The 24,165-nt window shown below is 43.8% G+C and overlaps 1 long non-coding RNA gene and 1 pseudogene across 1 annotated transcript; both read right to left on the reverse strand.

Moving 5' to 3' along the window:
* Positions 1 to 11,305: 11,305 nt before the first annotated feature.
* LOC134070833 (uncharacterized) lies at positions 11,306 to 11,781 on the reverse strand. The gene is made up of 2 exons (XR_009936992.1): positions 11,733 to 11,781; positions 11,306 to 11,654 (listed from the first exon to the last, which is right to left on the reverse strand). It is a non-coding gene; the product is annotated as an uncharacterized LOC134070833 (long non-coding RNA).
* Positions 11,782 to 13,710: 1,929 nt separating this feature from the next.
* On the reverse strand, positions 13,711 to 15,131 carry LOC134071038 (putative nuclease HARBI1; annotated as a pseudogene).
* Positions 15,132 to 24,165: the final 9,034 nt, after the last annotated feature.

Raw genomic sequence — 24,165 nt, forward strand, 5'->3', positions numbered from 1 at the left:
CTGCCTATCAACATCAATTAGACGCTCTACATTCAACTTTTAAACAATCTACTCTGTCTCAGGCTGGCTCTCTTAAGACTAGCCAGTTAAATTGATTACACCTGTATCTGTATCCACTACTCTCAGTAGAGAGCTGTCTCTCCATTCTACAAGAATATAAGGCACATTCCATCCAACATTCTATCCATTCATTTTCTTCAGACCATTCACTCATCCACCCATTAAACTGTCTATCAACATCTATTAAACAATCTGTCTATCAACATCCATTAAACTCTCTGTCTATCAACATTAATTAGACTATCTACATTCAACTTTTAAATTATTTACTCTGTCTCAGGCTTTAAGAGTACACTCTGGCTCTCTTAAGACTAGCCAGTTAAATTGATTACACCTGTATCAACTACTCTCAGATAGCTGTATCAGTGTCTCTCTTAACAAGAATATAAGGCACATTCCATCCAACCTTCTATCCATTCATCTTCTTCAGACCATTCACTCATCCACCCATTAAACTGTCAATCAATATCTATTAAACAATCTGCCTATCAACATCCATTAAACATTCTGTCTATCAACATTAATTAGACTATCTACATACAACTTTTAAAGTATTTACTGTGGGTCCCTCTCAAGCAGCGTTTATATGTCCTCCCTCGCTCCTCGATCCTCAATGATCTACATGAAGAAAGATAGAAGAAGGGCTAGACTATCCCATTGTTGCCGCTCCATCATTCTTTATGTAGATCAGTGAGGAGCGAGAGAGGACGCGTAAACGCTATATGAGAGGCACCTTCTGTCTCAGGCTTTAAGCATACAATCTCATTAAGACTACAGATCCTGTTTCACTACTTCCTCTGTCCACAACTGTTTCAAAATAAAGGTCCTCACTGCAATAATACACTATTAAATCATTTAACCACTGAAACTACTCAACTATTGAACTGTTCAACCATTCCAACCGTCAGTTATCATCCACTATGCCTCCAGTCAACTACATGAAACCTCCATGTACCTAGCAACCAACATAGCCACCATTAAAATTAAGTGTTTATGACCGTTTCCATAGCAACCAACATGATTATACTGCAGTAACTTCTTGTTTCCTGATAGTGGCCACCATGGATACCCTAGCAACAAATGTTTCAAAATAAAAGTCCTCACTAGCAAGTTAGCTAGTTAGCATGGTTAGCATAGTTAGCATAGTTAGCATTTTTAGCATAACTGCAAAAAATCATCAACTAAGTTAGCTAATCAACCTGGTTAGCATTGTTAGCAAATTTAGCATTGTTAGCATAGTTGGCATTTTTAGCATTACTGCTAGAAATCATCGGTTAAGTTAGCTAATCAACCTGGTTAGCATTGTTAATAAAGTTAGCATTGCTAACATAATAAACATTTTTAGCGTAACTGCTAGAAATCATTAGCTAATTTAGCTAATCAACATTTTAACATGAATAGAAATCATTAGTTAAGTTAGAACTGGAACGTTTCATCTTTAAACTGTCTACCTTCACACTATCAACTCTTTGTAAACTTTGCAACCACCATGTTTACCCTAGCTACACCTTAGTAACCATATCTACATTATCTATCTATTTTTGCATTTTCATGCACTGGTAATTCCTTGGAATTGCATTTCTAGTTATTATTATTATTTACTAATCTTTACTATGTTTCTTTAAAGTTATTTTATAATTATTTTACTTTATTTTCATGTTATTTTTATTTTATTTTATTTTACAGCACTTTGGTCAACTGTGGTTGTTTTTTAAATGTGCTATATAAACTAGAGAATGTAATTCCAGGGAAATTACGAGTGCATGAAAATGCAAAAATGTATAGATACAGTAGATAATGTAGATATAGTTACTAAGGTGTAGCTAGGGTAAACATGGTGGTTGCATAGTTTAAAGAAAGCTGATAGTGTGAAGGTAGACAGTTTAAAGCTTAAACATTACAGTTCTAACTGAACTAATGATTTCTAGCAGTTATGCTAAACATGCTAACAATGCTCACTATGCTAACAATGCTAACCAGGTTGATTAGCTAACTCAGCTAATCATTTCTAACAGTTATGCTAAAAATGCTAACTATGCTAACAATGCTAACTGTGCTAACAATGGTAACCAGGTTGATTAGCTAACTTAGCTAATCATTTCTAGCAGTTATGCAAAAAATGCTAACTATGCTAACAATGCTAACCATGCTAACTAGCTAACTTGCTAGTGAGGACTTTTATTTTGAAACATTTGTTGATAGGGTATCTATGGTGGCCACTATCAGGAATAAAGAAGTTACTGTAGTAAAATCATGTTGGTTGCTATGGAAACGGTCATAAACGCTTAATTTTAATGGTTGCTATGTTGGTTGCTAGGTACATGGAGGTTTCATGTAGTTGACTGGAGGCATAGTTGATGATAACTGACAGTTGGAATGGTTGAACAGTTAAATAGTTGAGCAGTTTCAATGGTTAAATGATTTAATAGTGTATTATTGCAGTAAGGACTTTTATTTTGAAACAGTTGTGGACAGAGGAAGTAGTGAAACAGGATCTGTAGTCTTAATTAGATTGTATGCTTAAAAGCCTGAGAGAGAGAGAGAGCTGCTGCACCTGGACTGGCCACCTGGCATAAGATTCTAATTGCCCTATTATGATGTCATAATGTAATGTTAAGTCTATGGGGAAATTTTAATAGTTTTTATTTAATAGTTCAAAAAGTATAAAAGTTACAAAGTTGAAAAATACATAGCTGAAGTCACCTAAGTAAGACCTACGCAGCGCAGTTTGAATGAAGTTTCTACGTTAAACGGTTGAAGCTGAATTGCACGCACAAAAAGCGTTAGAAGAATATCAATAACTAGAAATGCAATTCCAAGGAATTACCAGTGCATGAAATTGCAAAAATAGATAGATAATGTAGATATGGTTACTAAGGTGTAGCTAGGGTAAACATGGTGGTTGCATAGTTTACAGAGAGTTGATAGTGTGAAGGTAGACAGTTTAAAGATGAAACATTCCAGTTCTAACTTAACTAATGATTTCTATTCATGTTAAAATGTTGATTAGCTAACTTAGCTAATGTTTTCTAGCAGTTACGTTAAAAATGCTAATAATGCTAGCAATGCTAACTTTACTAACAATGCTAACCAGGTTGATTAGCTAACTTAACCGATGATTTCTAGCAGTGATGCTTAAAATGCTAACTATGCTAACAATGCTAAATTTGCTAACAATGCTAACCAGGTTGATTAGCTAACTTAGTTGATGATTTTTTGCAGTTATGCTAAAAATGCTAACTATGCTAACAATGCTAACTATGCTAACCATGCTAACTAGCTAACTTGCTAGGGAGGACTTTTATTTTGAAACATTTGTTGCTAGGGTATCCATGGTGGCCACTATCAGGAAACAAGAAGTTACTGCAGTATAATCATGTTGTTTGCTATGGAAACGGTCATAAACGCTTAATTTTAAAGGTTGCTTTGTTGGTTGCTAGGTACATGGAGGTTTCATGTAGTTGACTGGAGGCATAGTGGATGATAACTGACAGTTGGAATGGTTGAACAGTTCAATAGTTGAGTAGTTTCAATGGTTAAATGATTTAATAGTGTATTATTGCAGTGAGGACTTTTATTTTGAAACAGTTGTGGACAGAGGAAACAGTTAACAGGACATGTAGTCTTCTGAGAGACTGTATGCTTAAAGCCAGAGAAACTGACAGTTGGTGCCCAGGTGGCCGGCCACCTGGCGTAAGATTCTAATTGCTGCCGTGATGTCATAATGAGCAATGTTAAGTCTATGGGGAAATAGCTCAATGTTAAATCTATGGGGAAATCGTTTTTTAATTCATAGTTTAAAAAGTATAAAAGTTACAAAGTTGAAAAATACAAAGCACACATGGCATAAGCAAGACCTACGCAACAACGTTTGAATGAAGTTTCTACGTTAAACGGTTGAAGCTGAATTGCGAGCGTTAGAAGAAGAAGTTTAAAGATAAGAAGAATAGGAAGAACAGTACAGTGCATTTTCATGCACTGTAATAAGAATAAATCGGATAACAGTAGAGTGCATTTTCATGCACTCTAATAAATCGGATAACAGTAGAGTGCATTTTCATGCACTCTAATAAATTGACATTGACATTGACATTGACAAATTTCCCCATAGACTTAACATTGGCCTCTATGACATCACAATCGGGTCATTAAGCAATTAGAATCTTATGCCAGGTGGCCAGCCCCACCTGCAGCAGCCCTCTCTCTCTCAGGCTTTAAGCATACAATCTCTCTGTGAAGACTACATATCCTGTTAACTGTTTCCTCTTTCCACAACTGTTTCAAAATAAAAGTCCTCACTGCAATAATACACTATTAAATCATTTAACCATTGAAACTACTCAACTATTTAACTGTTCAACCATTCCAACTGTCAGTTATCTTCAACTATGCCTCCAGTCAACTACATGAGACCTCCATGTACCTAGCAACCAACATAGCAACCATTAAAATTAAGCGTTTATGACCGTTTCCACAGCAACCAACATGATTTTACTACAGTAACTTCTTTATTCCTGATAGTGGCAGCCATGGATACCCTATCAACAAATGTTTCAAAATAGAAGTCCTCAGTAGCAAGTTAGCTAGTTAGCATAGCTAGCATAGTTAGCATTTTTAGCATAGCTGCTAGAAATGATTAGCTAAGTTAGCTAATCAACCTAGTTAGCATTGTTAACATAGTTAGCATTGTTAGCATTGTTAGCATAGTTAGCATATTTAGCATAACTGTTCAAAATGATTAGCTAAGTTAGCTAATCAACGTGGTTAGCATTGTTAACATAGTTAGCATTGTTAGCATAGTTAGCATTTTAGCATTACTGCTAGAAATCATTAGCCAAGTAAACCAATCAACCTGGTTATCATTGTTAGCATAGTTAACATTTTAGAATACCTGTTAGAAATCAATAGTTAAGTTAGAACAGGAATGTTTAAGCTTTAAAATGTCTACCTTAACACTATCAACTCTCTTTAAACTATGCAACCACCATGTTTACCCTAGCTACACCTTAGTAACCATATCTACATTATCTATCTATATTTTTTTTTGCATTTTCATGCACTGGTAATTCCTTGGAATTGCATTTCTAGTTATTATTATTCTCCTAACCAGGTCCAAATTAGCTTCAACCGTTTAACTTAGAAACTTGGTTCAAACTTTGTTACGTAGGTCTTGAAAATAAGACTAAGTCTATGTATATTTCAGTTCTGTAAACTTGATACTTTTTGAGATATTAGCAAAATATGTTTCCCCATTGACTTTTCATAGACCTCTGAAGCTCCTATCCTTGCCCATATAAGGAGATCCGGGAGTTAATTGAAGCCAACTGCCCATATATGGCAAGCTTTTTTGTAGGCGAACTTCAGAGGTCTATCGCACTGCACTGCTGATTAAGCTGATTTGCACCTGTGTCAAGAGCCAGCTGCTATCAAGTTTAATTGACAGCCAGTTAAATTGAACCTGCATTATCAGCCCTCTCTGTCTACCCATTCACTCATACACACACACACCTGACTGCAGCACTTCATATACCACACTTCTCCATGCACTCCACAACATTCTCACCTTAACCTAACCCATTTCACTGCATCATAGAAAGCCATGCTCCTTACATCCACTCACATCCACTCACACACACACACACACACACACGCACGCACGCACGCACACTCACACGCACTCACACTCAGAGGTGGAAAAGTCAAGCTTCAGAGAGTAAAAGTCCAATCACGTATTGGTTCGGTTTGTAAATTTAAGTTTGTTTCACATTTTATCTTATGTCTTGCTTTTGCATGCACTGGTAATTTCCTCGAAATTACGTTTAGTTATTCTCCTAACCAGGTCCTAATTCGCTTCAACCGTTTAACGTAGAAACTTGGTTCAAACTTTGTTACGTAGGTCTTGAAAATAAGACTAAGTCTATGTATATTTCAGTTCTGTAAACTTGATACTTTTTGAGATATTAGCAAAATATTTTTCCCCATTGACTTTTCATAGACCTCTGAAGCTGCCCTCTGCCCATATAAGGAGATCCGGGAGTTAATTGAAGCCAACTGCCCATATATGGCAAGCTTTTTTGTAGGCGAACTTCAGAGGTCTATCGCACTGCACTGCTGATTAAGCTGATTTGCACCTGTATCAAGAGCCAGCTGCTCAAGGGCCTATCAAGTTTAATTGACAGCCAGTTAAATTGAACCTGCATTATCAGTTCTCTCTGTCTACCCATTCACTCATACACACACACACTCACACACACACACACCTGACTGCAGTACTTCATATATACCACACTTCTCCATGCACTCCACAACATTCTCACCTTAACCTAACTACCCCATTTCACTGCATCATAGAAAGCCACGCTCCTTTCATCCACTTAAATCCACTCACACACACACACACACACACACGCACTCACACTCAGAGGTGGAAAAGTCAAGCTTCAGAGAGTAAAAGTCCAATCACGTATTGGTTCTATCTGTGCACTTAAACACAGGTGATCTCACCAATTAGCTGCTCTGCCTGGCTGAAGAGTTGTACTACTTAGAATCAGCTGGTTGGTTGGACTTTTCCACCTCTGTCCCTAAGCCACATACATACAACACACTGCCCCCCCCCCCTTCCCTCACCTTCCTCTGTCCATACCTGTTTGTAAATTTAAGTTTGTTTCACATTTTATCTTATGTCTTGCTTTTGCATGCACTGGTAATTTCCTCGAAATTACGTTTTCTAGTTTCATTTCTTATTTATTTCATTTCAATTTATTAGTCGGCTATTCTACGTGACAGAACAACTCTATATCTGTTAGTGATGTCACACATCAAACAATGCTGCAGAAACGCGAAAAAAATACTTTGATATGAGTAGGCTATCATGTGAGTTCCTGTTGATGATGACGTGTAGCCTCGTGCACGATGGAAATAACTTGAAGTAATCTAGCAGCAGTCTTGTAAATAGTGACCCACAGTCTTTGCAAAATCCTATTCTGAGACTGGGGTGCGTTTCCCGATAACGATGGATAGACACTCTTACGAGGGTTTTCTACGATTCATCTTAAGATCGATCGTTAGGATTTGCCGACTGTTTCCCGAACATGCTCGTAGCGTGAACGCGCGTCCACTGCTCTTACGATGCTCTTAAGGGAGCTGTCCACGATAAAAGTTCTGAAATATCCCCTAATTTGATGGTATGTCAGGTGACTGCACGTCATAGCTAAGCGCACCGTCTGAACTTCGGATCTATACATTAATTAACATCAATACGAAAATAGAAAACCTTTGACATCTGCATGTAAGCATTCCAATTAGCCTAGGCCATATACCACACGCATACATACTTTTGTATTATTTAACATTAGATTGTTGCCCCGTTTTTATGTTTGTTGGAAGATATGTATATTAGGCTTCGGCTAGCTTACTCCTACATCGTTTGCGAGTTCTTTGCTAACCTACTTGTGAGAGCACGGTGTGCTGCCTGTGCAATAATGTTTCGTGTCACTTAAGCAGATGTTTGAATAAAGAGGTTGATAAGAAAATGAGGAAATGTGTAGGCTTAAATAACATAGCCTATAGGCTTAGATTTTGACGCAGAACAGACTATTGTCACATATTCCTTTCTCTGTTTTTACCTCATAAACCTAATAAAAAATAAAAGGCTACACAAAAAGATAATGGCAAACTTTTCTGGCAACGTCTCCTTTCATAACTTGTAGGCTATTCTTGTCCGGTTTTAATAACATTATGTCCATTGAATGAATGCTATTTTGCACGCTAAAATCTGAATCATCACAAGTAAATTTACAATAAAGAATGGTAACGTAAGTTGGATCATTATATTCTTAGTTGTAATCCCCCTGCATATCCTGCTGGTGACTCCACTGAGGCATAGCGTTACGACGCTCTTAGGCAGTAACGAGAACTCTGGATCACTCGTAGATCTACGAGTGTTTTCACGATGCTCTTAACCCAGCTAACAATTTCTGGTTAGGAGAACGTTTTTAGAACGTTTTTTTCCTGGTTAGGAAAACGTTGCCTGAAAGTTGCGAAAGTTGCCACAAGGTTCCCCAGGAAAGTTTTCTTGACGAAAATACTACGTTTTTTTCTGGTTGTTTATTTTGGTTAGCAGAACGTTCTCCTACCCTTTAGGGAACTTTACTATATTTGGTTGCATTAACGTTCCCCTAACCTCCCAGCAACAAAGTGTAAAGGGGGAAAAAATATGTAGAATTATAGTGACATCGAGGCATGGCTCCGCTGTACACTTGCCGTCTGCGGCGACAGCCTATCAGCAACCTGGGAGAGCGAACGTGTCTGATGACTAAGGCAATGACATTACACACGCATGACAATTCACTTACCATTAGCTGCTTGCTGAACTGCGACGAATACGGCTTGTTACCATATGCTAGTGTCAGCTAAGTATTTAAATGCGGTTAGGTCTAATACTTTCTTGTCTACGGTGTCTTTTCCTATAATAAACGATTAGTCAGATCAAAACATAAGCAGAGCAGGCGCTAGCCTAACACACTGTTTCAACATTCAAAACAGGCTGTTTTTATTGCATCGTATGCCATTAAAAGTCCTCGGTTCAGAATTATGATGGATTTTGGTTTATTTTGTTTTAAATTGGGACTGGGAATTGTGGGATAGGCTGAGTGAACAGCACAGTAACATAGGCTATAACTTGGACGTGTTAATATAAAACAATTCTCCCCCGGGAACATTGTGCTGTTTAAGATGCAGTCTCAACGTTTGAGAAAGAATTCATTGGAGTCCTCATCATCATATTTTCATAACAAATAAAGCTTTAAAAACATGAATGCATTTCAGGTGCCACTCTAATCGATTATGGATTAATCCAAAACTATTCGTCAGATTAGTTAGCATGAAGTCGTTGTGTGCCTGCCTGGGACTATGGCTAGCTAGCTCTTCCACCCGGTTTACCCTATACAGTGTTTTTTTAAAGCCTGTTGGACTTAATGGAACAAGTGCATGGAGATGTGAAGAATGTGATCGATACCATACAGCCAGCCTACGTGAGTAACTTTATCTCTGTGTTAGGCCTATCCAAATGTCTTAAAGTTAGCGAGGTTGAGTCTGCTAAAACACCAACACCCCAGAACTCACGGACCCGAGATGGAAGTTTCTCAACCTAGCTTCGCTGGCCCCTTTAGCTGACGGGCTGGCTGGTCGGCCGAATATCAATCCAACAGAGGGGGGAAGAATAGAATAGGGCTATGTCGATTTTGCAACAAATTATTCCGACTTTGCAGTGTGGCTGCTGGCCGTGTTCAATTGGAAAATCATAGAAACTCTGGGGCGATTTTCATCAATCAACCCCACGCACATAACCAGAGAATACCGATATGGTTATACAAATAAGATACCTAAAAACAACTAAGTAGCAACGTTGTGTGAAAAGAGAAATGCAACCAGAATATAACGTTTTTTTCTTTAGTTGTAATAACGTTCGGGAAACTTTGATAACCTGGAGCTAACGTTCTCTCCAGGGTATTAGAAGGTTACTGATAAACTAACCACAGGAGAACCAGCGGCTAACGTTATTTGCTTGCTGGGATTCAACCAGAATATAACGTTTTTTTCTTTAGTTGTAAAAACGTTAGGGGAACGTTATTTGTTTTGACAACCTGGAGATAACGTTCTCTAAACGTTATTAGTAGGTTGCTGAAAAACGAACCATAGGGGAACCAAAAGCTAACGTTAGTGAAAGTTAGCAGAACGTTAATTGTTTGCTGGGAAGCTACGATGGTTTCGGGAAACAGTCGGCAAATCTTAAGACGGTCGTAAGAGGGACTTTACGATCATCGTAGGCTTACGATGCTTTCGGGAAACGCACCCCTGGCCTGTGACTAGACTGTGACTAAAAACTCAATGAATTGTCTTTAGATGTGAGTGGGTCTGAGACTGTAGTCTTTCAAAAATATTTTCCAAATCTTTGCAAAGTCTGTCAATGTAAGGTAGGCGTTTTTTAACCCGTGTGAAAACAAAATTGGACCATCCCATTCTTTTCTCCATAGTGTTTCGTCAGCTGGAGTTGAGTGAGTCTCTTGTAAACAAAAGATTGCATAATTTTTTTCTCTTAGCCATGTAAATATCTGTTGCCGCTTTCTTTTATCTGCCAGGCCATTGCAATTATAACTCGCTATTTGTATTCCATCAAATGACATATTCCACAATTCTCTGTGCTTTTTCCATTTTTATGGTAACTATTTTTTCCATGTAAAATAGGTTTTTGGATGGTATATTATTAATTATTATTCCATTATTTTCTTTTTTCAAACACACTGGGCATTTAAATGTGCTGTTCTTCTTGTTTTTCTCCCTGGAAACATACACCACATAAGTCATTCGCGCATCCACAAAATCATAAAACAAACATACAAATGACAAAACAAAAAAGAAAAAAAAGAAAAAGGGAAGGAAAAAATACAACCCCCTTTCCTTCCCCAAAGGCTTCGACCCCTTGTTATATTGGCCTGTGAACCACACATATAACATACCTTTTCAGACCAAACAAAGGAAAAATGAAAATCAACACAATACACAATAACAACAAAAAAGGAAGAGATCAGTGGGGTGTCCTACGAAGCTCGATGAACATACCCAGGCTTTCTTTGGATAACCTGGATCGACAAATACGAAACTCGCATTCAAAGTTCAACGGTCCTAAGAAGCTCACTTATCAGTCAATTTGTCAAACCAGGTTTTCCTCTTTAGTTTCAATGCGCGTTCACATAAGAGGCGTTCATCGCGTCATGTGACCCACCATTATACCAAATATGGAACGGGCAAGAGCAGTGTATTTCACCCAAGAAGAACAAGTAATTATTATGAATTCCAATGAAGAATTCAAAGGAGAAATTACGGTGAAGGGCAACACTGTTGCGTTAAATAAGGCTAGGGAGGCGTGCTGGCAAAAAATAGCTGATCGTGTTAATTCGTAAGTGAAAATATTCCGTATTGTCTGCCAAATACGCCAGTATTGTTGCCCATTATCCAATAGAGTGATGATGATTTCAACATGGAAAAGCAATGTCCAACCTGCTTTGTGGAAATGTATTTCATTCTATAATGTAGACAATCCATTCGAATGTAACATGGTGGACAAGGCAACCAACCCAAATCTGTAGCCTGACTACGCCACCCTGGGGCCTAGCGCCTCAGGGAACCTTTAAGAGATTGAGACCTTTAGCATCACAGGTTCGATTAAGCATTATGGAGACATGAATTCCTTAAACACAGTATTTATTAAACAAAAGAGACAACACAGACATTCTAACAAAGGCAGACAGAGCTTGCCTGAGGGGGCAGGCTAATATCAAGGGTGAGAAGTTTGCACCAAACACAGCAAGTTTAAGAAAGTGTCTCACACAGTAATGCAGCTCTCCACAGCAAGCAACTCTCAGTACACACAGCAACGGACAAAGACAACCAAACCAAAAGTAACTGGGACAAAATAATAAATCAAACATCAAACAAAATTAAATGAAGACAAGACAGCAGCCTGACCAACTGTAACAGTCCGGAGAAGCAGGAAACATCACCCCTGCTGTCGTCCGGACAGGCAGGGCACCCAGCTATAGTACATAAAATGATAAACATTAACCACAATGACAAAACTAACACAAACAGAAACACTTAAAAAGATGGCATACCTGGTGGGAGGCTCTGGTGTGCTCGCACGCACACCTTCTCACAGCAGAGCCTACATTGCTGCTAGCCACCAGGCTCTTAAATAGGCTGCACAGAGCCAGTTAACCAATTAGGGTCACTGCCCCGCCCCTCGTTAGCTAAGGCAGGCCAGAGGGAAGACAGAGGGCCAGCAGTCAGACTCTACCCTACTACACTAACCCCGCGTACACACTGTCTCCGTCCGTCAACGGATCACGGAGGTTGAACCTGCCGTATGTGTATTTGCATACACGTGATCTGATTGGATGACGGATCCGTCGCTGCCTGAAAAGTTGAACATTTCTCAACTTTCTTGACGGAGGCAACGGAGCTGAAGCGACGGACGGACCCACAATGCATTTCGAGTCCGCCCCATGCAAAGTGAATGAGATCCGTTGACGGACGGAGACAGTGTGAATGTGGGGTAACTACACGTGAAAAAAAAAAAACTAGACTTTGTACTCTCCATTTCCATCAACCCGAAGACGATGGTGTAGTGGATAAGTGTGCGCCTCGTACGCAGATGTCCGGAGTTCGCATCTCGTGTGATTGAAAATATTTTGTATGCATTGCCTTTTTCCCCCATCCAGATGTGGTGCCAGCACCTCCCGAAGAACATGGGTTCAGGTGAAAAATAAGCACAAAAATATAATTCAATGTGGTAAGTTAAAACCATCAATGTAAATTATTTCAGGTGACTGAAGCCTATGGTTTGCAATAGGCTAGGCTCTAACCTTTAATCTGATGTTGATTACCATGAAGCAAATAAAAAGCGATCCCTAAGTAGAAGCACTGGGGGTGGGCCAGCTCCACCGCCCTTCACCGTTTCTGAGGAGCTGGCCCTCGCGAATAATGAAGGGCGGCCGATGATGCAAGGAGTGGAGGGGGGCATGTCATCTGACCCCACTGCCTCCTCACAAGATGCATTTGTAATGGGTATGTATTGGCAATGAACATACATAGTGACTTGCTCATGAAATGTAAGCTTATTGAGTGTAAATTTAATTTCTGCAATTTTCAGTTGAAGGCAGTAACATTGTCTTAAGGGATCCGCCGACAGTGGATATATCCACTCATCAAACAGAGGTAGTTCAACTGTCAAAGCAAAGTGCCATGTATTCTTCTAAATGTTGGCTGAATTTGGGCAAGAATTGCCTATAATATGTTACCCTGATCCTTCTAGGACACAAATGATGAGGAGACACTGTCGGCATGTGAATCCAGGGAGACAATGGAGGTGATTTTTCTTAACAATTCTTACACCTACAATATCAATTTGCAGAATAGAAAATGCCTATTGTGTGACTGACACAGCTGTTAGTTGTGAAAGGGATAATGGACGTCAAAGGTGGTGCCACTTTTGCACTTCAAAAAGCCATCATAATGGAAACTGAAGTGAGCAGTGCTAGAACTGCAGTTAACTATTTCACATGACTCTTCATTTTGGTCATCTTTTATACAGAGGGATGCCCCAATAGATGAGCCTCCCACAAGGCCATCTCGTGGGAGAGACAAGGTTTTTATTTTGGTTACTCCTTTTTTTTAAGGTGCGCCACAAGGCTTTCACCATGATAAGTGAATTATAACACATCATTCCTATAGGTTGGAACAGACAATGTAAGGGCCCTCTACAAGAGAAACCTAGAGCTCGACAACGAGAAAAAAAAGCTTGAGATCAAAAAGCTCAAGCTGGAGATTCAGCTCCTCCATGTATGTTATGTTTAAGGCCTAGACTTTCTTTGGTTGACACAGATTGACCCTCTGACCCTTTTTTCCTACTTTCACAGCAAATGCGCGATTGATAAAAATAAAAATGCTTTGCCGAAAATGATAGATTAGTGATTCCTTTATTCTTGTCACACACAAGACCCCCCCCCCCCCACCCCCCCCACACACCACACACACACACACACACACCAAAAAAAAAAGATTACACATCCACCTTCAAACTCAACCAAAAATTCACCCAAAAAACTGGTGGGTGAGTGCCTGTCTTACGGCCACTCCCGTGGGATGATCTATGGTCATGGGGTCCACAACATCATCTGCCACCAATGGCACATGTGGGGCTCGCTCCTTTCTTATGGTGGCAATGTTGTGTAGCACCACGCATGCTGTGATGATTTGGCTGGCCCTCTCCGGCCTCACCCTTAGGCCACGTAGGCAGTTAAAACGGGACTTGATGATCCCAAAGGTCATCTCGATCCTCACCCTACATGTGCCGAGGGCCCTGTTGAAGCGGCCCTCCGACCGAGTCTGTGGGTCACTGTATGGCGTCATAAGGAACCTCATGCAGGCATACCCTCTGTCCCCCACAAGCAACCCATCATAGCGGCCTATTAAACAGGAAGAACATAATGTGATCAGTGCCTAATCAACATTTACAGTTATTGATCTTGAGTAATTGTCACACCTTGCTCAAACTGCTGGCAGAGAATTGACTCCCGGAAAATCCGAGAGTCATGCACCGAGCCGGGCCATTTGGCATCTACACTGGTGACCATCAGCTGATGGTCACAAGTCATCTGCAAATGGTAAGTTAGGCCATTAAGCACCATTACAAAGTTAGCACCTGCATGCAATTTGTCATCCAAAATTATCTAGCCCAGGTAATAGGCTACCTTACCTGCACATTGATGCTATGGGTAGACTTCCTGTTCACAAAGTCAGCTTCATGTTCCCCTAAAGGTGCATTGATGGGGACATGGGTGCAGTCGATTGCACTTATGAGTTTGGGGAATCCTACACAGATTAAAGAATTACATACAAATGTGTAATATATCACACTAGCCGTAACCTTTAGGGAAGACGTATTACGTCATGTACCATAAGAATTTGGACTATTTAAGCCATACATATAAGTGCACTTTATATTGGAGGCGAACCCCGCGTGAAGTCGTTGAAAACTGACGCTCTACCAACAGTCTATCACAGACAACGGTATTTAGCTACCTGAAAGTCGATAAAATGCCTCTTTCACAGTTTGTGAGGGCAAAAATCCCGGGAACACCACGAACACGTAATAATTTATTAAGCGCCGCTACAATCTTTTGGATTGAGCTGCGCACCGTCTCTTTACTAAGATTGGCCGCATCACCAACTGCATGTAAATATGTCCCCGTGGCAAAAAAACGCAGTGACACACAGACACACTGCGTAACAGTAAGCGCACGGCTTCTTTTTGTGGCATTTCCTACATAAGGTTCAACAAGTACGATTAAATAGCGAATACCCTCTGATGAGAACCTGTATCTCTTATAAAGAATATCTTCAGGAAATGCTAAGGGATCGGATCTGTCCCGAAATACCCTTTGTCTCCGGAGAGACCCCTGTACGATGCGGGCACCGAGGTCCACAGGAATTCCCACAAAAGGTGACGCCATTGTGAAAGGAGGGGCTAAGAGCTGCGGTTAGGGCTTAAGTAGCCGATCTAAACCGAAATCTTAGCTGAAAACCCGCTCCCGACCAGGTTTGGTTGCGAGCATAAGATACCATGGTGATACAGCGACGCTAAAAAAAAATCCACTTTCGTATGACAGCATACCCTGGCTTTGAGCGCAACATACCTCGTTAAGACACTAATCGAGCTTCGTAGGACACCCCACAGCACTTCAACGCTGCACCATGATACTTTTTTTTTTTTTTAATAGAACTAATGTCTTTCTCAAATGAAAGCAACATGTGATTTGTATAGCTAAATGGCCTCCAACACAAGGCTTTAGTCTAGAGCATCAGAGTCTTCAACAACTTGCTCAGATAGTGAAAATATGAAATGAGACGATTGAGTCACTTTTTGTAATGAAAACAAGTTATGTACTCAAATGAAAGCAACATGATTTGTATAGCTAAATGGCCTCCAACACAAGGCTTTTAGAGCATCAGAGTCTTCAACAACTTGCTCAGATAGTGAAAATATGAAAATTAGACGATTGAGTCACTTATTGTAATGAAAACAAGTCATGTACTCACAACCATGTTGTCACTTTTGAGTCTCTGTATAGCGCGTCATTGACGTACAATTTATCCACAACCAAACGCGCTTTAACTTTCTGCGTCTTGTATTCCTTCATGATAGGATAGAGGACCTTTCTTCTCTCGACAATTTCCCGGGCGTACCATAGGCGTAGTGATATCGTACGCAGCATCTGAAAATAGTCCCCATAGACAACAAGCAGTAGTAGTGCCAGTAGTGTGCAAGTTGCCTTGATTATTACGCCAGATGAGAGTGTAGTTCCATGTCAAATCAGCCTAGAAAAACGCCAGGTTTCATTTTCAGTTGGTCTTATTGCACTTTCTAACTTGAGAGGAGACACGTTTTAAATGAGAAAATTACCAGAAATCTTAGTCACTTTTAAACATGAAGCTAGCAGGCGAGAAGCTAATGGTCTAATCCGATTCAATGATCTATGCTAGGCTGAAGCTAAAAGTTGTATCGCCAGACTCACAGAATGGCTGGATGAACGGGAACAAGGTAAATATCGATTGTTTTGCTCGAGGGGAGGTGGAAAATGAGCGTATTTCCAAAAATGGCGGAATATCCCTTTAATTAGTGTCCCCACTGCAAGCCGGCAGTTTGTGTGACCACAAGGAGAATAGCAAGCGGCCTGTGGGGGGAGCAGAGGGGCGTCACAGCGGCGCAATGTTAAGTCTATGGGGAAATTTTTAATCGTTTTTAATTCATAGTTCAAAAAGTATAAAAGTTACAAAGTTGTAAAATACTCAGCTGAAGTCACATAAAGCCTACCTTACATTGCCAGACTTTGCAAAGATTTGGAAAAGATTTTTGAAAAACTACAGTCTCAGACCCTCTCACATCTAAAGACAATTCATTGAGTTTTTAGTCACAGGCCAGTCTCAGATTAGGATTTTGCAAAGACTGTGGGTCACTATTTACAAGACTGCTGCTAGATTCCCTCAAATTATTTCCATAGGCTACACGTCATCATTCACAGGAAATCACATGATAGTCTACTCATATCAAAGTATTTTTTTCGCGTTTCTGCAGCATTGTTTGATGTGTGACATCACTAACAGATATAGAGTTGTTCTGTCACGTAGAACAGCCGACTACTAAATTATAAGAAATGAAATAACAAATAATCATAAAGGCTACAGCTGTCGCCTATTTTGCCCCTTCCTGTTTCATGTTCGCGCAAGGTTACTATTGGTTTTTAATGTTCACGTCACTATTTGCATGAGCCACGACTGAAAAGACTTCCGATAATATCAAACATGTTTGATATTGTCGTAACGGCAAAACTAGAAAAAGACTGCCTCCGACGGACTTAAAACCGCTAAAATTGGCACCTTACACTAAACGATTTAGATGACGTGAGCGCGCTGCGATTTCAGTACAACTCCCAAGATTTCCGCCCGATTTTGGAAATTTAGTCGCCGACTGTTAAAACAGACCAAAATCGTGCAATGTAAGCCAGCCTTAAGTAAGACCACTGAATGAAGTTTCTACGGCCTGAGAGCCATGGTGAGAAGGAGGAACGGGGCGATGCGGATGTGCTATCCCTCTATGCTCTCCGAACGGAGTCAGACCACACAGGAGACGACCTCATGGGCGATCTGCAGACGGGCTCTGCAGTGCTGGGTGACAGCTCCGTGGGGGCGGGAGAGGTCCCCGTCAGCTCCCTGATGGCACGGGTGCTGAGCGCTGCCAACATCCTTGGCCTTGAGGCGCCCACACCTGCTCCGACTCCCATGGGAGGTATCTGGGAGGGCATCCCTTGTGCTACCCCACCACCCCCCGTGCCGGTGCCGCCTGACTACACAGCAATGCTGAGGTCGTCATGGGGTAAGTTGACGCAGCGCCCACAGTTCAATGCAGGCTGCCGCCAGCTAGCAACAGCCACTCGGACTCGGGGACATGCCACCGGTCGAGCCGTCAATGGCCGCGTTGACATCTCTGGGCCTCACTGGGGTGTCACCCAATCCACGCTGCCCCCGTAAGGAGTGCGCGAAGACAGACCGCCTGGCCACTCGTACTTTTAATGCAGCAGCACGAGCGGCCCGGATGGGTAACGCTCTGGCCATTAAGGGCCGTTCACACCAAGAACGATAACGATAACGATAACTATAAATAAATATCGTTCTCGTTAAAATGAATGACAACGTTCACACATAAACTATAACGATAACGACATGAAGAACGATATCGTTGCTGATCACTTTCAGAGCGATTTTGAGAACGATAAAAAGTTAACAGCCAATCAGAACCCGTAATATTCTAGCCATCATTCATTAACATGAGGAGAGACTTTTCTTATCGTTGGCCAGTATGGACGCTTTTATCGTTATGGTTATAGTTATAGTTATCGTTATCGTTCTTGGTGTGGATGCTCCTTTACACTGGCGTCACTTCGCAAGACGCTGAGTCGGGACGACCAGGACGCCAGGGCCCTGCTGGATGCAGCTCTGTCATCCCACGCCCAGCTGACACGTGATGTGGGAGACGCCATGGGTTCTGCAGTGTTGTGCCGCAGGCAGGTTTGGCTGGCACAGACCTCCCTGCCAGAGCCCATCAAGCAGGAGCTGCTGAACCTCCCAGTTGCCCCTGGGCATGTTTTCCACCCAGGATCCCAGGAGGTGCTCGACCGCGCTGAACGTGCTGCAGCGTTGAGGGAAGCTGTCCAGCGTGTGTGCCGTAAGCCTGCCTCAACGGTCAGCAGGGCGTCCGTGGGCGGATGTAGGCCGCGGCTGCCGGCCCGGCCTCCGCCGAGGGGGAACATCCCACAGTCCTCTGGTGACCGGCGATTTCGTCCACCTGACCAGAGATCGGCCCCATATTCCCGTTCCAGGGGTAGAGGGGGTCCACAGCGAGGCACAGGTAGGGGTGCCGGCCGCGGTAGTGGTCCCGCATAGCATCCCAGGGGCGCCCGTCGATTGTCCTTCCCAGTTGTCACGGACCTCCTGGGAGGGGATTGTCCCAGACCCTTGGGTCGTAGCCACGGTGGCTCGTGGCTACCGATTGCGATTTCGACGGCGCCCCCCTATGTTTTCAGGGGTCAAGGTAACGTCTGTACAAGACCCGGTTTTAATGTCCGCACTTGCCAAAGAGATTCAAGAGCTTCTTCTGAAAGGGGCCATCTCAGAAGTACCACCCAGCGCACAGCTCGCTGGGTTCTACAGCAAGTATTCTATCGTCCCAAAGAAGGATGGCGGTCTTCGGCCCGTTCTCGACCTCAGGCCCTTGAATCGGTATCTCAAGGTGCTGCCCTTCAAGATGGTCCACACAAGGATGGTGATGCAGTCCATCCGGCAGGGGGAGTGGTTCACATCTTTGGACTTAAAGGACGCCTACTTCCACGTTCCGATTTGCCCGGAACACAGGCCCTTTCTGCGCTTTGCCTTCCGGGGCAGGGCGTTCCAGTTCCAGGTCCTATCCTTCAACCTTTCACTCTCCCCACGAGTTTTTACTCGCGTGGTGTCAGCCACGCTCTCCCCCCTTCAGGCTCGCGGTCTCAAAATACTGCCGTATTTGGACGACTGGCTCATTTGCGCCCCCTCCCGAGAACAGGTAGTGCGCGACACGGAGACTGTTCTGGCCCACATTCAGTTCTTGGGCTTCACGGTCAACCACAAAAAGAGCAACCTGCAACCCCGCCAACAGGCAGAGTTCCTCTGTGTCCTCCTCGACTCGGTCGGCATGACGCCGTCTCTCACTCCACGGAGAGCAGACAGCCTGCTCGGCATGCTGGGTCATTTCCGCTTGGGTGGTCTCGTGACTGCTCACAGAGTCCAGAAGCTGCTGGGTTTGATGTCAGCAGCTGCGGCGGTAGTTCCTCTTGGCCTGCTGAGGGCACGCCCCCTGCAGTGCTGGTTCAATGCCTTCGGTCTTCACCCAAAGAGCGACAGGCAGATGAGGCTTCGTGTGTCCCGGGCTTCCATCAGAGCCCTGCGCCCTTGGAGGGACCGGGAGTTCTTACTCCGAGGTGTCCCACTGGGGGGCCTTCCACACAGGAGACAGGTCCTTTTGACGGACGCGTCCCTGACAGGCTGGGGAGCTGTCTGGGAAGGACGGACGGCGAGGGGCATGTGGCAGCCCCCATGGACGTTGGAGCACATCAACGTCCTCGAACTGAAGGCCATCCATCTTGCCTTGCAGAGATTCCTGCCGGTGTTACAACACCAACACGTTCTCGTGAGGACGGACAGTACTGTGGCGGTGCACTACGTCAATCACCAAGGGGGAACGAGGTCCCAGCGGTGCCTCAAGGTGGCGGAGGCCTTACTGACTTGGGCATGGCCGCGGCTGTCTTCACTGAGGGCAGTGCACATCCCGAGTGTGGAGAACAGAGCAGCAGACATTCTCTCCAGGACGGGGCCACTCCCGGGAGAATGGAGATTGAGCGCGGAGGTCGTAAGCCAGATCTGGATGCGGTACGGGATCGCATAAGTAGATCTCTTTGCATCGGCGGAGACAACGCACTGCCCGGAGTGGTACTCCCTCACAGGGCAGGGGGGCAGTTTGGGCCTGGATGCTCTGTCACAAGAATGGCCGACAGGCTTGTTGTATGCTTTTCCTCCACTCCCGCTCATAGCGCAGGTTCTCCGGAGGATCCAGGAGGGCCATCACTCAGTCCTGCTGGTGGCTCCACGGTGGCCAGCGAGGCCTTGGTTCCCGGACCTGCTCCAGCTGTTGCAGGGTCATCCATGGCAGTTGCCATGCAGAGCGGATCTTTTGTCACAGGCAGACGGGCGGATCTGGCATCCGAACCCAGGGACCCTCTGTCTGTGGGTCTGGCCCCTGCAGGGCCCGTCGTTGAGCAGGTAGATGTGTCTGTTCAGGACACGCTAAATAGCGCCAGGGCTCCATCCACTAGAGCTTGCTATGCACTCAGGTGGGGGATCTTTTCAGATTGGTGTGCTGGCATGGGCCTCGAGCCAGCGACTTGCCCCGTGCCTCAAGTTTTGCGCTTCTTGCAGTCCGAATTGGATCAAGGCAAGGCGGCCAGTACCGTGAAGGTATATGCTTCAGCAATTTTGGCCTTTCACCAGGGTGTGGACAATGGTCCCCTTGGTAGGCATCCCTTGGTTTGCCAGTTCTTGAAGGGAGCCTGCCGGTTGCATCCAGGTCGCACTTTGCGGGCACCGGTCTGGGATCTGCCCACGGTTTTAACGTCACTTACTGTAGGCCCGTATGAGCCTATTTTAGACGTAGATTTGCGTTCCTTGTCGCTTAAGACTGCCTTTCTCTTGGCGCTCTGTTCTGCGAAACGTGTCAGTGAGCTGTGTGCTCTCTCAGTTAGCGACGACTGCCTTAGGTAGCAGGCAGGAGGTGCTAGCGTGTCAATTTGGCTGAATCCAACTTTCCTGCCGAAGGTTCTTAACCCGCAGTCCATTAACCAGGTTCTGGAGGTGACTCAATTCCAGCCTTCTTCCACCTCACAGGCAGAGCAAGACAAGTTGCTGACCCTGTGCCCAGTCAGGGCCTTTAGGGCCTATCTGGCCCGTACGCAGTCCTTGTGGAAAGCACACTCTCAGCTTTTCATATGTTATGGGGCAGCAAGGCAGGGGCTTCCACTCTCCAAGCAGAGACTCTCGCATTGGCTGGTGGAGGTTATTTCCCATGCGCAGGGAATACCGGTTCCTTCTGGTATGAGGGCCCACTCTACCAGGAGTATGGCTACGTCTTGGGCTGCCCTTAGGGGTGTAGCAGCAGACGATATCTGTGCAGCGGCCTCATGGTCGACGCCATGCACTTTTACCCGTTTTTACAGGGTGGATGTCACTCGCCCGCCTCCAGTCGGCGATGCCGCCCTCATGTCCGTGACCGAGCGAGGTTTTAATAATTGATTCTGGGTTCCTCGCGACCCTTTTGGTATGTGTCATCCTTTTTAGACCGTAGTGACGGTTAGAGTGAGGTCGAAACATATCGGAGGTTACGAATGTAACTATGGATCTGTGAGACCGAGGGATGACCATCACTATCCTTGTCGCTCGGACCATTCTGAGGCGTTCAGGGATAGGAGACTGACCCGGGAGCATTCCCTGCTATTTATTAACTCAAGTCGTTCTGCTTCCGGAGGTCATGGACAGGACTATTTTGACATATGATCTCGGTGATAGGCAGAACGAAGGTGATCATTCCTTTTTAGACTGTAGTGACAGTCATCCCACGGTCTCACAGATCCATAGTTACATTTGTAACCTACGTTCTGTCACGTAGAATAGCCGACTAAGAAATTATAAGAAATGAATTAACAAATAATCATATAGGCACAGCTGTCGCCTATTTTGCCCCTTCCTGTTTCATGTTGGAGCTTGCTCGCTATTGGTTTTTAATGTTCACGTCACTATTTGCATGAGCCACGACTGAAAAGACTTCCGATAATATCAAACATGTTTGATATTGTCGTAACGGCAAAACTAGAGAAAGACTGATTCCGACGGACTTAAGAGTCATTGCATGAGAAAACCAGGCAGAGGTGGGAAGATGGGGGTCGGCCAAATCGGCTCATACTTTGTATATGTGATAAGTATGTGGAACTATGAACAGCCATATTGTCAAGACCACTGGGCTCGTACAGCGGTAACGACATGGAGGGAGACAACACCGATCACTATATTTAACAAATAGATGTTTATTACATAAATAAAGGTGAATCAGTAAGTGTAATGGTTAACCAAATGTGTAGTGTTCATCAGTAGAATGGAGTGTAGCATAGCAAAAGTGTATGTGCGGAGCGAGGCCTAGCCAGCCGCGCAGACGGACAGCCGGGACCAGAGAGAGAACGCGCAAGCAGACAGGAAGGCCTCTTTTAACAGGCCTGGTGGCCATCAATCAAGCTGCACGGCCAGGTAACAGCTCCACCTGTGGGTCTGGGACAGACAGACAGACAGCAGCCATAAGACACACAGACAAAGGGGCGGGCCACACCACAGCACGGCAAAGCCGGGCATGACATCACCCCCCCCTTAAGAACAGAGGCCCATTTTACTGGGACTCTGAAAGAACCATCAAGCTCCCACAATAGCAATAACAAAATCGTAAAGAATAATGAGTAAATTATAACAAAACTAACATTCACACATTGGAAAGGCTAATACATTCACACCACCATCCCAGTGCACCTCACTCATACTAGGACAATCAGACCAACAGTGACCATTTCCACCACCTCCATCTTTACCACATTCTGCAACCAGCAAATCCCGGTACCATGGACAGCTATTTAAGGAAAGCAGAACAGACACAGATTGAGCAGGACAAACAGACACCATTAAACTGACTCATCCGGGGCGTGAGAGTGACCAGCCCACACATTCTCCACACTCGAATGAGCCGAATAGCTTAACGAAAAGGTGGTAAAAATAATGCCCAACGTAAGAGGCGTTGGTTGGTGGGCTTCTCTAACGACTGGAGGAACGTGAGTGGATTATTGTCCGAATCACCCACGATCGAATGTAAACCCCCACCCACATAAACTACGAAGGGTTGAAGTGCCCAAATTAGCGCAAAAGCCACCTTCTCGAGAACGGAGTAATTCAATTGGTGTTTGTTGCATTTTCTCGAAAAATAAAACGATTTTTCAACACCCCTTTCATCGTTCTGCAAAAGAGCGGCCCTCGCCCCAACCCGACTCATGTCAACCTGCAACCGGAATGGTTGCTCCAATTTCGGTACAGCCAAGACAGGCGCCGAACTCAACTTGGAGTTTTGGCTGCTGTGACCACTCGCCACCCCCGAAGATGCGGAGTAGTTCAGCTTCCTTGCTACTTGACAAACATGACAAGTTCTGACAAACTTCATTACATCCCGCTTGATGCGTGGCCAATAAAAATGCTGTAGTATATAATTGTAGGTCCTCTTAACACTAAAATGTTCAGACTCTACACAGTGTGCAGTTTTCAAAACTAAATCGCGGTAGTTCTCAGGAACCACGACCTGCATCACCTGATCTGCCACATCAGGCTCAGCACAAAACAACCACTTTCGAAGCAAAAGACCATTCTGCACAAGATAACCCTTGCCGGGATCAGCTGCAGCCAAAGCAAAAAACATCTCCAGACTCTGATCGTTTCTCTGAGCTTCGACCAGCTCATCATAAGACAAAGGCGCAGGTAGTTCAGGGACAAGCAAACCAGAAACGGACATCTTAGACTTAAGGCTGGCTTACATTGCACGATTTTGACCTGTTTTAACAGTCGGCGACTACATTTCCAAAATCGGGCAGCAATCTTGGGAGTTGTACTAGAATCGCAGCGCGCTCCCGTCATCTAAATCGTTTAGTGTAAGGTGCCAATCTTAGCGGTTTTAAGTCCGTCGGAGGCAGTCTTTTTCTAGTTTTGCCGTTACGACAATATCAAACATGTTTGATATTATCGGAAGTCTTTTCAGTCGTGGCTCATGCAAATAGTGACGTGAACATTAAAAACCAATAGTAACCACGGTCGAACATGAAACAG

Source organism: Sardina pilchardus, chromosome 23 (assembly GCF_963854185.1).
Source record: "Sardina pilchardus chromosome 23, fSarPil1.1, whole genome shotgun sequence".
NCBI classification, from domain to species: domain Eukaryota; kingdom Metazoa; phylum Chordata; class Actinopteri; order Clupeiformes; family Clupeidae; genus Sardina; species Sardina pilchardus.